Source organism: Nanorana parkeri, unplaced genomic scaffold, assembly GCF_000935625.1.
Source record: "Nanorana parkeri isolate BGI_ZX_2015 unplaced genomic scaffold, ASM93562v1 scaffold862, whole genome shotgun sequence".
Taxonomy (NCBI): Eukaryota; Metazoa; Chordata; class Amphibia; order Anura; family Dicroglossidae; genus Nanorana; species Nanorana parkeri.
The window spans coordinates 278526-292917 of NW_017307130.1; positions in this window are offsets into that span (position 1 = coordinate 278526).

Sequence of the window (14392 nt, forward strand, 5' to 3'; positions counted from 1 at the left end):
GTTAAATAGTGCATGTATATTTATGATCTTAAATTGGACCTGCTCCTTGTCCCTATGACGATGGACCTATTGAATAGTGATTCTTGAAGGATTGGATATTTAACCTCTGGATCAGATTCACTGCACAATACTTGACAGAAGAAGAAAGATAATTCATTGATCTATGGTGAAAAGGAGCCCTTAACAATGGAATGGGATCATGGCAGAGAAACAGGTGGTCTAGTTTATTTTTCATCCCCAAACCTCTGCTGGTAAATTATGCAGCATTAAGAAGTCACTCGGCTGTGCTGTTTTGTGATGGTGGGAATTGGAAAGCCATTTACGTGTATGTGAGGGGAGGGATCATTGACCTGAATCTACTTCAGCCACCAGGAAAGTCCTGATCCAGCCACCTATTTTCTGCTTTAGTGTATGTGTTCGTGGATATTGCAGGAAGAATATCGATAGCCTTCTTCAATGGGTTCCTAAACAGGTGGAGAGGGGAGAAACCGAGAAACCAGTAGTTTTTTTCAGACTGGGTAGTGCAACAGATCTTTTGCTTCCTTTTTCTATTACTTGGCATCAGTTGACAGTTTCTTTAAGAAATATAATAGCAATAGAAGATTGAATAAATATATGATTACATTTGATTAAAAATCTTGTATCATAAAAAAGCCAAGGTGTCTCAGGGGTCAAATGGTCCCCAAAAAAGGATTATTGGTGTCTCTTCTTGAGTAAAGGGTCGATCTTCGGGAACCACTTCTGGTAGAGCTACCTAAGGGTAGTCATCCCCTCTACACTGCTTGAGACCTGAATGAGATCTCCTGGGGAGCAGGTTGGCCGTTTATATACGGTAGCTGGTTCGCTGCCCCATTGTTCTGGGAGGATGTCCTTTGTCACTAAACAGCTGAGAGCATCAGGTTCAGGCACCGAGCCAATCAGACTGCCTCTTTGCCTTGGGATCGATGTAATTGGTTATCATAGTGATCACATGGCAATTTTTACATTCCCAAGCCTTCACCTTCCTCTTACAACAGGGGGGAGGAAGGAGAACTAATGCATGAATTAATCATTAATTAATTCCTAGTGAGAACAAACTGCAGCAGAAAAAATAAGCATAAGAAAATGTTTTAACTCTTTTACCCCCTCTCCTTTAAAGTATGTATAAGCACCATTATATCTCTGCTCTGAGCGGTTAACCACTTCAGCTCTCTTATCTTGCACCTCTGCACATTAACCCATTCACCTCCACCTGCCTCCTCTATGACCTGTCAATTTAGTGTATCTAGTGCACCAATATCAAGCTGCCTGTTTTAACCCCCTCAATACTGGCATGTTTCTTCATCTACAAAAAAGTGTGGCAAAAAATCACCACCTTGGGGTGTCAACTTTCCAAGTGATTTCAATGTTTTTCGTACTGTCCAGGAATTTAAATGTATTATGTTTTATAACAGTGTAGTGCTCACCCCTGAAGGAGCCGCTGGATGAACAGGTCTTCCATAACCTGTCTAGGGGATTTTAGCAACCTGGCTGCCCCAATAGCACTTACCACCCTCTGTGGTGACCGATAAAGTGAGATCCAGACTGTAGTTATTAGGGATGCACCTATACCGGTTTTCGATACTTTGCTTTCGGTACTCATTGATCCCGAGTACCGATACCGGTGCTTCCACTGCCATGCAGCTGGCTTCCTTTGCAATCTCATTGCCCGAGAAGCTGGCTCCATGTTGTCTGGCTGGCTTCTGATTGTGCTCGGCCAGGAAACCGGCTTCCCAGCCAATCAGCATTGAGCCGGCCTTTCCGGCCGGCTAATCAGGAAGCCAGGCGGTGAGTAATGACCCGCCTCCCAGCTTCCTGATTGGCCGGGAAGCCGGCTCGATGCTGATCGGCTGGAAATGTTCCCCTACGGCACTTTCAGTCAGAGGAAATCTTACTCTGACCAGAAGTTTCAGAATCGGGGAAGGTATTGGAGCATTTGGGCGAGTACGAGTACTCGCCCAAATACTCTGTATCGGCACCAATACTAGTATCGGTATCGGTGCATCCCTAGTAGTTATAATGCTGATGGAACTTTATTACAGAACTTCATTATTGGGAGAGAGGGTAAATGGCTTAGGACATCCATGGGGAAAATAGGATAGAGCAGAACTCCAGACTTACCAGTCCCTTTCAGTATTCCATAGTGCAGGATCAATAGGAACACATACTGAAACTGGGTATTTGAGCAACAGCTGATGAGGGATAGGCATGAGATCTTCAGTAGGAGAGACACCAGACTTGCTCCTGAGGTCCATTCCAGTACCAGGCACATCTAACAGCAATCAGCTTCACTGGTTCTCCTCATCAATCAATATTAGGTCTCCTCCAGACTTGAGGCCTAGCGAAACATTTCCTGCACTTGAGCATTCCCACCCCCAGGCCAAGCCTGGGGACAAGCTGGAGTAAACTCAGCTTGGACTGGACTCTAGAGTGCATGGCAATTCCCCTGCGTAAATATGCACTTCCCCAGCATGCACCACTGGCCATGAAACCACCAGTGATTGGCTGGTGAGCCTCAGCCACACACAGTCATAATGCTCCCCATTGGCTGTCCCACACTTCAGCAGGGTCACACCCTGCTCAGGCAGGTACAATCAATGTAAGAACACTTGAAATTAACCAGACAAATGCCAACTATATTTCAGCCAGACTGACTACAGCTCTGGCAACATTAAATTTCTAGTAGCCAATCCACAAAAGGTGAAAAGAAAAAGAGAAACCGTGTTTCCCCAACATTCTTTGGGTGGGTAGCTGGGTTACTGTTAGAAGGCGGGGGAGGGGGACGAGTGCTAGAGAGGTCAGCCCTGATCTGATTCACCCCAATAAATTAGACAAACAAAAATCTTCCTTGGCACATTCAGTGGTGACTGGATCAAAGTGACTGAATTACATGTGTGGTAATAAATTCTAGGATATGTCTCTGACACTCATTAGAACTTAAAGAAGAACTCAGGGAAAATGAAAAATGTACTCTTGAAGTGGGGCAGGCAAGGGTTACGTGCTCATTTGATTAGGTGATTGATAATGAATGTACATTGCTGGATAACCTGATTGATGCTGAATTTACACTATGGGACACGTTTTTTTAAAAAATAAAATACTTCAGTGTGTGTGTGTGTGTTTTTTTTTACTATTTAGTTTTTTAGTCATCCAATGTCCAAAAGCATTTTGTTGAACCGAGTGGTGCCAGCAGGGACATCTACAGTTAGAATTCGGCCAATTTACAGGACTTGGTTGAAATTCTAACAGTGTATGTCCAGATTTATGAGGAATGGGTTAATTAGTAATCAGTTGCCCCTTTTTTTTCAGCTAGGAGGTTTGGTCTGGAAGATCTATTTGGTGTTTTTACACTTTTTCTGTGAAATAGTCTTTCTTAAAGTGGACCTTTACTTCCTTTCACTAAAGAATCACATCAGCATGCAACTCTGCATGCTGTTATGAAATCATCTTATATTGATCAGCTAAACTAACATATTTTTGTTTTACTTACAATTATTGCTTTACTACTTCCTGGTTCTCTTGAGCATTAGTGATGTGGTGTGCCCAAGCATTGCATTCTGGGAAGGTTACATTAGCAGTGCATTGCTGGGAAATCTCATCTGTAATCTCATGAGAGCTTATGGAAAGGCATTTTCCTCCACTGAGGTGATGTGCATTGTCACATGAGCTAGTTACATGTGCCAGAGTTTCAGTATGTATGATTGTGTTTGCTTATTTTTCATTGTGTTTAAAGTAAAGCAGCGTTTGTTTCTGAGTGCCACTAAATGTATGCATTTTTAAGTACATTATATCAATAGGATATGATTTTTTATCATATGTAATTTCAGGAAAACATGATTCTCTCAGCTTTATACTACAAACTATTGGTCATAACTTACTCTTGAAACTGCAAGATTGTACTGTTTGCTTAGTTTAGCACCCTTCTTAATCTGTCCATTGGTTCTTGACCACCTGATGAGTGATATAGAGAAACCATGATTGCTTCCTTAGTCATCTATCCTCTCGCACCCGGTGCCTAGAAAATAAAAAGGCAAAGGAACATTGATAAGGTCTTTCCTCTGCTTTTCACCTTGTAAGCATACATACTGACTGCACTGTGCAAAAGGGTAAAGCTCTATTAGGCTTAGAGTGCTGTCCCTTCCTATTCCTGTCTGAGTTGTGCTGTGCGAGGTATTGCAGTAAGCTGATATCAAGATTCAGGAACTAAAAATATATATATATTTTAATAAATCTATAACTATCCTTTTAATATTTGTCTGGAGTTCTACATTGTGCTCCATGGTTTCAGTCAAACTTTTTAAGCTTAAAAATGAATTCCAGGATGTTTTTCGAATTAACCCTTGCAATTATTAATATTATTATTTAGGATTTATATAGTGCCAACAGTTTACACAGCACTTTACAATATAAGGAAGACAGTTACAATACAAATCAAGAAAAGATGGTTAGGAGGGCCCTGCCTGTGAGAGCTCACAATCTTAAAGGGAAGGGCAAGTGATATAATAGGTGGTAGCTGTGTGGGAATGATTTGCTTGAGAAAGTGATAGTTCAGTGGCTAGGTTGAGGCAGGATAGGCTTCCCTGAACAGGTGAGTCTTCAGGGATTGCCTAAAGGCAGAAAGGCGAGGTCAGAATCCACGATCACACCTAGCACCTTGGCATGGGTGGAGGGTTGGATAGTTGTGTTATCAATCTCAAGGCAAAAATTAGGGGAAGGTGCACAGGGGGGTAGGAAATATCATGAGCTCAGTTTTTAAAAGATTGAGTTTTAAGAAGTGTTGTGACATCCAGGCTGATGTCAGTTAGTAAACTAGTGACACGCAAGGACACCAAAGGGATTTGTTGGGGAGTGGAGAGATATATTTGAGTGTCTTTGGCTATGGGGCTAACCCCGTACTGCAAGGGTTAACTGCATGTTTTACACTCACCTGATCCTTGGTGCTGCGGCAGTGACTGCTCACCTCTCTCCCTCTCTGCTCCAGCTGTGGTTTGTCCCTCGGCGTCATCACATCTAATAGACCTGCATTAAATGTGATGACCTCACAGGTTCTTAGACTGTGGGAGCTTGGGGGAGAAGAGGCTGGCCTAGCAGTCAAGCGAGACCGAGAATCAGATTAGTATATTTTCATAATGTTGATCCCTAGACCAAAATTATCACTTACCTCCTGCAGTGCGTAGGTAGCCCCACTGCAAGGGTTAATATGAATACATCCAGAAGTTCTACTTTAAATATTCATAACAGATTAATACAAATCTGTTTTCATTTTTTTTAAAGTTAGCGTATATATATCGTATTGGGAAAGGACCCTTACCATTTGATTAGAAGCTGTGCTAAGTTTTTCTTTGCAGTATTATGTTATAAGCTTTCAGAGACCGAAATTTCATTACAATGTTTTCTGAGCAGGATCTCGATTGCTTCATTAGACCTTTGATCCAATCAGCATATTTCCCTATTCAGCAGATTCCACTAACCTTATGTTCTTATTCCTCTGTAGGCACCTTGGTAAAATAATGCAGAATTGAGGGGAATGAAGTAGTCTGTGAATAATACAGAACGATATATCTATATATATTAGATATTAGCACATATGGTGAGCGCTTTAAGGATGCAGTCCACTTGCAATACCTTCTGTTTAAGGGCCTGGTAGCCCACTTTTATTCAAATGAAAGTTCATGCCTCCACCTTGAATACCCTCGCAGGAATTGTTCAGCATAACATCCATGTATGCTTCAAAACAACACAACTTTAGTCTCCTGGCTTCTACTCTACACATTACCACTTCTGCCCCATTGGTCCTCTTGGAAGTGCTGTCCTACACTTGTACTGGCGGCCCCTCAGGCTCATGGCTCTCCTAGCCTCACCAGTTCTCTCTAGCCTCCCTGCTGTCTTCGTGTCCCCCCAGCACACACACAACCTGACTCCACTTTAACTTCTGGGGGAGTCCTCCTGACTCCTGAACACGGTCTGTTCCTATTTACCAGCAGGAGATCATCTGACACCTCTTTGACTTCTGAGGGAGTCCTCCTGACTCATGAACACCATCCGTTCCTATCCCAGCAGGAGCTTACCTGACTCCTCTCTGACTTCTGGGGGAGTCCTCCTGTATATTAATGCCTGTGTGTTGAGTTATTTTGAGGGGACAGCAAATGTAGACTGATATACAAGACTGAGAGAGAGAGAGGGGAGATGCATGGATGAGAGGCACTTGCTCTCCAATGATAGTGTGCACTTCACACACCATATCCTTGACTCTCCCCACAGAGCAGACTTCCGGCCCCACTCACAGCATGTATCCATCATGATGGAGTCACAGGCAGGTCGAGATCAATAATTTCTACCTCTGAGATTTTCAAGGCTTCCACTTGTGAGTGTTTGAATCTTATTTGGTTTTATAATAAACAAAGCTTGTTACACTACACCAGTGCACTCTCTCGTTTTGTAGTTTCTAAGAGTGCTTATCTCTTTTTTTCCAAGAGCTGCATGGCTGAACTCTGAAGCATCTCTCCTTCACCTGTGGCTATGCAACATTACTATTCTAACTGACTTTTTAGTGTTAGATCAGCATATAGTTAAGAACAGCATCTTTTGTTTTTTATTATATTGTTAGGAGTATATTATGTTAGTTCTAATTTTGCTGTGGAGGTTATCTCAGAATGGAAATGTTAAGTGCTTCTATTGAATGTAGGAAATTATTAATGAACAATATAGATTAAACATTTCAGCAGCAACAAGTAAAACTGAATATGCACAGGTCAAAGAATCTTTGCCTAGGCAGCATAGAACAATCAGTAAGGATTTGAAAGAGACAAAATTGATAAAACAATTTAGAGAGTTGGAGAAATTTCTGCTGAATGAGAATATCCAATGGTGGGATATTTATTTTATAAACAAGTACTGTATATAGTTTGAAAAATAATGCCCAGAGGACCCAGGGTCACTAAAAAATGCTACCAAGAGTCCGGTAACATACCTACTTCAAACTTAAAAAACACTTGAAGCTGAATTACAGTATAAGTTAAAGACTAAAAGAGTTATACTAATGATAGTGCATGTCTCAAAATTAGCATTTGTGATCACGGTCAAAATAACTCCCATTTTTTAGTGCAGACTTCACACAAACAAACAAAAAAAACAAAATGAAAAGTGGACACATCATGGGTTGTAGAGGGTGAAAGGTTTAGAAAAAAAGAACATGAAAACTCGTTAACATTAAAAATCTTTAATCTGTCATCAAGGTCTCTCACACCTTAGGAACTTTCTTTACTTAATAAAGGGTTACATTTCACCCAGCAACAAGCCCAATCTTTTTGGGTTATTTAAAAACCTAACCATGTTTGTCAGGAATTTGATAATAAAATATGCGAGAAGAAATATGTATGTACAGTATGTAGAGCATGATGTAGGCTTGAGAGCTCTTCAGCACTTTCTGACTGGAGATAATTAATTGAAAAATAAACAGGCCAAGTTCATCTGGAATAGCATTAAGTTAGAACATAATTATTTAAAATGTGTGGGAAACTTTTACCAACAGCATCATGGCACTGCCATAGGAGTTAGCTTTGCACCTAGTTATGCAAATTTGGTAATAGGGCACTGGGAATCCCAACAGGTATGCTGTATAATCCTTACACACAGTGTATAAATAATGGTTGCTACATTGACAATGGTATTGTCATCCGGGACACCTCTATAAGCCTAGGAATAGACTTCATAGAATATTGCAACAACAATTATTTTAATATTTCTTTTACATGTGTTACTGACTGACAGAAATGCGTATTTTTAGATCTTGAGACCACTCCAAGCTCACTCCAATGACTGACTATAATCTCACGTTTAGTTGACTAATTTGTATTGGGATTTTAGTCTATCATGGGAATGAGCTTGGAGGGGTGGCTATTTTATACCACACACACAGGGACCATAGTGAACAAAACAGCCACCCTCCATAAGGAAGGATGGTGTCAGCATGGATTTAGAGATGATCCGAAGAGCTACAGCTGAGTGATACACAAAGAAACAACATTTTTGTTAATAGGTAAGGTATTTGAATGCATTTTTTAGATTTAACTTCTGAGTTTAGTATCACTTTAATTTATGTTGACAGAACGATTAGAACCCTTAGGGCTCATATAGGTTACATTGGAGGCTCATTGAAGAGAAAAGTGATGCCCATAGTGTCCTAAGGTACTTTAGAGACTTCTATAATGATGAAACTGTAGGCCTTAAAGTATTTGGTATTCAAACTATACCAACTATACCATGTTGTTACCTGAAAATTAAAGATTTAAGAGATTATGCTGTAAAGAGACTTTTTGGATTTTTAACCTGGGAACACTACCACCAGGTGGACCTAATAAGGAGCTGGAAATAAATAAAAGTTTATAATATAGAAAGGTTCTCTTTAAAAAAAAGTATATATAAAAAATAGAATATCTTATTGATTGTCTTCCTTACATCTCAATTGAAATTATCTTTAACCTCTTGCCGTCCGCCCGTTAAGAAAAAACGGACGGACGGCAGACTCGCATCCCCGGGTTGCCGTTGCCAGACGGCATTTTTTTCCTACTCGCGCGCGCCCCCTAGGAAAGACCTGCTCCTTACTACAGCCGTTAACGGCTGTTTCACATACAACCGGTCAGTGGCTCTATAGCCACCGATCGGTTGTATGGCGTGAATTTCGGAGCGCCCCCCCCAATCTCGAGTGCCGCCATCTCCCCCCTCCTGATCCCTCACCTTTAATCCCGGGATCCGCTAGCCCATCTGCGGCCCGGGACCGGCTCGAGAGGGCGTCAGGAGGAGGAGGGAGGGAGTCAGCTCCTTGCTGATCTCCGTCTGTAGTGTGAATGCAGAAGTGATGTGTATTACATCACTTCCGCATTCACCTGTCAGTCATCTGGCTCCTACTGCCAGAGAGAAGAAGCTGATGAAGCAAATCTGTGCTTCATCAGCTTCTTTTGGGGTCTCCAGGTGATATTAGGGGTCTAGAGACCCCTAATGTCTCCATAAAGAGGACCTGTCAGTGTACCTGTGCTATTATATAGGGGGATGGTATCCCCCTATGTAATAGCAATAACAATAAGTGTAAAAAAAAAATCCATATAAATAAAAAAAGTTACAAAAAATAAGTCACAAACAAAAAAAGTTAAAAAAAATAAAAGTCACAAATAAAAAAAGTAACCCCCCATGTTTAAGTTCCCACCCCCCCCTTCGTTTACGCACATATAGACGTAAATATGCGTCACATGCGCCAGCGCGCGAAAATGACAATTGCGCTACACATGTTACGTATCGTCGCGAACGTCGCAGTGAGAGCAATCATTTTAGGGCCATCAATCACTGATAACACTAAACTGATGAGCGGTAAAAGCTTTTAATGCGTCGCCTATGGCCAATTTTGGGTAATGTAGTTTTTTTGAGGTTTCGCGCGCATGCGCAATTTTAAGGCTTGACATGTTTGGTGTCTCTTTACCCGACGTGACCCCGTCTTTTATATTTTACCAAAACATTTGGTAATAATAAATGTTTTAGAATTTAATATAGGGGGAACTGTTTTTTTTTTTTTAAATCTGTAGTTTTTCCTTAATATATTAAAAAATAAAAACCCCAGTGGTGATTAAATACCACCAAAATAAAGCTCTATGTGTCCCCAAAAAAGGGTATAACATTCATTTCAGTACAGCGCTGCATGACGGAATAAATGTCAGTCAAAGTACCGCAGCGCTGAATACTGAAAAATGGCCTGGATGGGAAGGGGGTTTAACACCCCGGATGTCAACTGGTTAAAATAATATTTTTTTATATTCTTTACATTTTGTAATATATCTTAATATATCCTAGATTTTATCTGGGAATTCATTAAAAACATGATATGCAGTATGCTGCTGAAATTATAAATTCATTATATATCATTTATTGTAGCAACTATATTGTTCATTTGTTATTATTTTGCAAGTGAAGGCAATGTGTGCTCACATTCTGACAGCTGTCGTTAATAGTATCAATTAATACTTGTTGACAGATTTGAAATAGCCACTCTCTCATATTGTTGTCAGACTGAGTAGGGGGATAAGCTTTCTTGAAATGTGTTCCCATGATAGCACCTTGCAAATAGGTCTAGAGGAGATTACACTGCTTGCAGGGAGAGAAAAAGGTGGATGCACAGAGGAGAGGCACTTGAGCTCCAATGACAACATGTGCTCCATACACTGGATCCTAGATTTTATGCAAGGCTTCTACTTGTGAGTGTTTGAATCTTATTTTGTTTCATAATAAAGGATGCTTGCTGCACTATGCCAGTACGCTCTTGTGTTTTTGTTTTGTAGTTTCTATGAGCGTTTCTGTTTCCCAAGAGCTGCATGGCTGAACTCGGAAGCATCTCTCCTTCACCTGTGGCTATCCTATCCTAACTGACCTTTTAGTGTTAGATCACCTTGTTCGCATTACAAGAACAGCATCTTTTCTTTGTTGTTTAACAAATGAACAAGTGACTGGTTAGCACGGGAGTATAGTTTGGGACGTTTCTTATCCAGTCTGCAAACTATTAAGGATTAAAACATATTTCAAGGATTCACTGCTTACAGCAATATATTTAGGCCATCTTCACATTTCGAATGTTGCCTCACCACACATCCCTAATGAAACAGACCTGCACTTTTGGAGCACCACAACACACATATGCACTCTATACATTGTGGTATGCTGTGTGTATTAGGTGCAGATCTATTAAAACCTGTGTTGCTCTGCATTGACAGACTAAAATAAATCAGCTGTATAGTATACTACAACACATGTTAATGTATGCGTGGCACTGATGTCCAAAACCTTAAGCTTTGTATTATATCAGAATATGAGAAAGGAGAACAAATTGAGAAATACTGTAAACCAGAGTGAGCTGGTTACATTTGATTTATCATATCCTCCAACCTGTAAAGAGCATTGTCAGAATGTTGCACATTTATAAGGCGACTGTGGCAATAATGAGGTTTAAATAAACTCCAAATTGAGTGAGGAGAATTGAGATTCATACTTAATCCAGTGCCACCCTCGTTTCTCCAAAATTCACAAGTCAGAGATAAAAATAGTCAGGTTTAAATTTCTTGTATATGCTAGCTCTTCATCGTATTTAACACATTTGACAAAAGTGCCCATGGCATCATCGGGATGCAGGAAGACATAGTCCCTAGCAAGCTCATGCATTGGGAGGTGGTTAACCATGATGAAGAAATTGCCTTCTGGACTTTTGACTTGATTGTTACGATCTTCTGTGGAGGAAGCAAATTAATTTGAGGGCATCGGTGTTTGTCCCAAAATATATCATCATCTGAAAGGGTTCCAGCTGTCTTTTTTTGTAGTTCACTAACCAGCCAAAACTAGTTAGAGTACCCAGGAGAATTTCCCTGTGTACCAGTAGCAATTCCCGATTGTTGGACTACAGCAGGATATCATCTAGGTAATGATGAACCTGTAATTTCTGTTCCCTAAGGGGAGCTCGAATCAATATAGATTGTGCAATAGCTTGAAGATATTCCATCTTAAACTTTTTCAGATGGATATAGAGATTTAGCTTTTTTAGGTATATGACCCATATCCAGTCCCCTGTCCTGGAAAATAAGAGCCTCTAAACCTTTCGGAGGATGGGCCTGGAACATCTGCTCCCTGCAACTCTAGTGTGGTGAGATAGTGGTAAAGAACCTCCATTTTTGGGCAGCCCTTGGGATCATCGTTAGAGTGAATGAATATGCAGGAGAAGTCTTTTCAAAAATCCCTATATTTGACCATGGAATGCTCTTTGCAATGTTTGTTTCATCCAAACTTGCACAAACTGGAGAAGTCTGGCCACTACAGCGCTCGAATGGGTGGATAGTCCATCAAAAAGATTTTGAGGGATCCTGAGGAGTACTTTGAGCCTTTTGTTTTTGGGATTGGGAAGTAGACCGATTACTCCTTCATCCTCTCCTCAGATCTTTTCTTTGGCGATACTGACTGTTGGTGGCTGGAAGATACATTTCTTTGCCACTTCATTCTGCGGTCCTGAGGTAACAAACCTGATTTTCCACTGGTGACTCTGGAAATAGTGGTTTCCAGTTTTGAGATGAACAAACTTTTCCCATCATATGGGATTTTGCACCAGCTTTGTTTGGAAGATGGGTCTTCAGCCAAAAGGCCTTTTTTGCTGTTACCAAGTGCAACATTGCCCTCAAAGCATATCGGACTGTGTCAGTTGCTGCCTCTCCCACAAAGTCAACCATAAGCTTTAGTTCATCAATGGCCCTTATAATGTCCTCCTTTAGAAGATCCTGATTAATAGCAGACTCAAGGTTATTGGTCCAGTATGTAATCTCTATGGACACAGAGGTGAGAGTGAAGGCTGGTCTGCACGCTGTCCCTGGCGCTGCACGCTGTCCCTGGCGCTGCACGCTGTTCCTGGCGCTTGATAAGTATTTTTTAGATCCTGATTGATTCTCCTGCTGGGAAAGTCCTTGAGTGAAGCCAAATCCTCCATGAATAAGATGACATTTTTTGCTAAAGGCAGTATGGATGCATCCACCTTAATAGGAGTATCTAACAAGGCTGAAAGTGGATAGAGTCTCTGAAAATGGATAGAGTTGCCCAAGGACCATTTTTAACCTTTTGCCATTGATTTTGAATGAACTACCTCATTTCATCTATGAGAGAAAAACAGGCTGTCTGCTTTTTCGGGAAAAATGTCTTGGTCTCTTTTGGGGGGTTCATTGGGTTCCTCCCACTCTATTGCTTGCTTTACTGCTTAAATACAAGGTCGCACTAAAGAAAAACTAAAGCTGGAACATTCTAGCGCTCCTTACAAACAAGAAATGGATTCACTCCCTTGAGCTACTTGTTTACTAAGGTTCAGACTGATTTCTTTATCCGGAAGCAGTTCAGGAAGTGCTTGATCAGGCTGGTTAGATGTTTGTGAGTGGCTTAGTCCTGGTTGAGAAGTGAACGCCCTCCCTCTCCTATTCTCTGGAGATATCGCCCAGACAATACCCACAAAATAGTTTTTGGGGCAGCACACAGGCTAAACCCTTGTTTCTCAGGGTCTTTGGGGACATTCTGGAGAAGAGGAAGAACACTATGTGTCCCTGAAGAAAGCCTGTAGTGGTGGGAATCTCATGGGATGTTTTACAGGACTTGAGGATTAGAGAGAGCGGCTGCAAGCAGGGCTGGAAGATAACAGGGATATATCAGATTGCACTCATTTTCCTCTTCATCTTACCCGAGAAGGTGGCTCCCTATTTTAGTAGAAGTGGCAGGTTTTGAACGCGTGGTGAAAGGCTCATGGCTGGTTGTAAAGTTGATAGGCAGCAGTCAGACAGAACTGGGGAAAGTAAAAAAAAAAAGCAAGTAAAGACATCTACCAAAAGGATATATTTACTTCTTTTAATTAAAATTACTATGTAATAAGGGCAGAAAAATAGAAGAGTAGGTCCACTTACCCAGAAGAATAATGGCTCTGGCATCCTCTGCACGGTGTCCAACAGGTGAACCTCATAGGGAAAGCAGAAGCCATTATGCTCCTCTCTCCCTTGTATGAGGGGAAGGCCCTTCCCAACTCACACTCTGACCTTCCCTGCTCTATATTTTATATATATATGATCTTTATTTTCCTAATTTTTTGTACACTTTATTTTTTTTTTACACTTTGAAAACATTTTTTGTCAGTTTATATCAAGCAGTCACTATGACTGCTTAATAAATTAACTTTTTTTAATTTTTAGTTATTATCAGGCTGCTCCAAACTTAGGAACAGCTAATAATAACTTTAGAGACTGATACTGACAGCATGTCAGAATCAGATCTCACTAAAGGTCTTTGATCGTTCCTAGACGATCAAAACTGATACATTTCACTCAAGAGATACATTTGTATCTAGTGCTTGAAATGTATCATTTAACATCGGGCCAGGCTATACAGCTGTCAAAACGAATAGCAGAGAGGTGAGTCACTGCTACCTCTCTGCTATCTTCAGCTGTCAGATACGGGATCGCTATTTAGCGAACCCGTATCTGAATGTAAAGGCTTCATTCTTTCATTAATGAAAGAAAGAAGCTTTTAAAAAAGCGGCTAATATAACTCGGCACGTACAGTGTACGTGGCCAGTCATATAGCCACTGTGTGACGAGACATACACTGTACGTCTCCCGTCACGAAGGGGTTAAGGTCAGAATTCTTACAGCAGATACTATAAAAGCTGTGTGTTTTATGTTAACACACATAGTGGCAGCTACTGTTTGTGTGTGTAAAGGGTAAACCATGTAGGTAACTACCCCAGTGATGATCATTCTCAGTGTGCTGGAAACGTTCTTCATAGGGTGAGGTTGAGAGTGCAATCATCACTTTCTGAGGCAGT